This window comes from Pteropus vampyrus, unplaced genomic scaffold (assembly GCF_000151845.1).
Source record: "Pteropus vampyrus isolate Shadow unplaced genomic scaffold, Pvam_2.0 Scaffold346, whole genome shotgun sequence".
Taxonomy (NCBI): domain Eukaryota; kingdom Metazoa; phylum Chordata; class Mammalia; order Chiroptera; family Pteropodidae; genus Pteropus; species Pteropus vampyrus.
This window is the reverse complement of record NW_011889127.1, coordinates 108,782-110,230: the sequence shown is the minus strand read 5'-3', so window position 1 is coordinate 110,230 and position 1,449 is coordinate 108,782. Positions and strand designations below refer to the sequence as shown.

The window sequence follows — 1,449 nt, the reverse complement described above, 5'->3', positions numbered from 1 at the left end:
GAGGGCCTAGGGGCTGCCACAGACGGCCCCCTCCTGCCCACAGGAGGCGCCCCAGGGGAAAGTAACTCCCAGACAGTAACTAAGTGGGCTGGGAGTGTTATAGCCTGACCCAGAGGCTGCCACTTAGGCGGTCTCGGTCCCCACAGAGGAGCTGAACCCCCATCAGCCCCGAGCTCCGACTTGGGGACCCAGGCGCCTTCCGGCGGCCCTGAGTCCCGCGGACAGCTGCGGGGGGAGGACCATGACGGGGCGACTCGAGACAGTTGCTGCGGGGAGGAGTCGCCCCCTGCCGCGGGCCTCCTGCCTTTTGGGTCTGTTCCCCTCCCCCCACAAAGCGGTTTCGCGGCGAAGTTCATGGGAGTGACAGTGCTTGGAGCGCACGGTGCCCCACGATTCCCGGGGAGCTGGGGCCAATGGGGCGCGCACCCCCGAGGACCACCTCACCCGGGCATGGGTCCCCACGGCGTCGCGGAGTAGGAGGGACACCAGGCCTCCAACTTCTGGGGAACTTGCGGGGTGGGGGGAGGCGGACGTTGAGACCAGCTGCCCATCCGCTCATATGGAGAAACTGAGGCCCGATGCAGGAGGCGCCCTCCCATCCCCCCCCACGGCGCTCCTTGGACTCTTTCCAGCTCCCAGCACCGCCATCCCTGTCGCATAATACCTCACCCGCCCGCGAGTGGGCCGCACGCGGCGCCGCGATGCCCACGGGCCTCGGGGATCGCCGCGAAGTTGCTCGGGAGGAGCCGGACTCTTCCGGGCGAACGGAAGCGGCGGGACGAGCGGGAGGCGCTTGCTGGTAGCCGGGGAGCCGGCAAGTGCGGCCCACCGCGCGCAGGGGCGGGGCGGGGGCGGAGCGGGGGCGGGGCTACGCACAGCGCTCCACTCCGGACGCGGCCCCGCGGACGCGGTGCCGGCTCGGCTCCGTGAGCGGCCGGCGTGCCTGCCAATCACTGCTCACCTTCGCCAATCACGGCGCGCCTCGCATGGCTGTCCTCACTGGTCCCCCGCGCAGCCAGGCCAGAGGGCGCGGGGGGGCGTGTCCAACAGCGAAAGTTTCCGAGCGGACTCGGGCCCCGGCCCCGCCCCGCCCGCCGTGGCCCCTCCCACCACGGCCCCCACTATCCCCCCTGCCCCGCACGCCGTGACCCAGCCTGCAAGGCGTCCTGTTTCTCGGCGAGACCCTTCTTCTTTCTCTGTAACAGGTGGTTGGACCCTTGGAGAAAACTCGGGCCACCCTTCACCCACCATTCCGGCCCCCAACTTCAGATTTGTTATACTTGCTATTGCAGTATTAATGGGTTGAGCGCCTACTATGCGCCAGACGCCTTAATTCAGCCTGGCTACTGAGAGCAGGCTCCCCTGACAGAACGACAGGAATAGAAACATGTGGCTGATTTACATGTGTACCTGTAGCCAAGTGCTGCTCTAAATGCACGAAATCAAAGG

General features: G+C 67.5%; 1 protein-coding gene across 1 annotated transcript in view; it reads right to left on the bottom strand.

Annotated features, from left to right (window-relative positions):
- Positions 1 to 838, bottom strand: part of WFS1 (wolframin ER transmembrane glycoprotein) — a 24,934-nt gene extending 24,096 nt beyond the window's left edge. The window contains exon 1 of the mRNA XM_011378548.2: positions 670 to 838. The gene's annotated coding sequence lies outside the window, so the exon portion shown is untranslated. The remainder of the gene's footprint in view (positions 1 to 669) is intronic.
- Between the last annotated feature and the right edge of the window lie 611 nt (positions 839 to 1,449).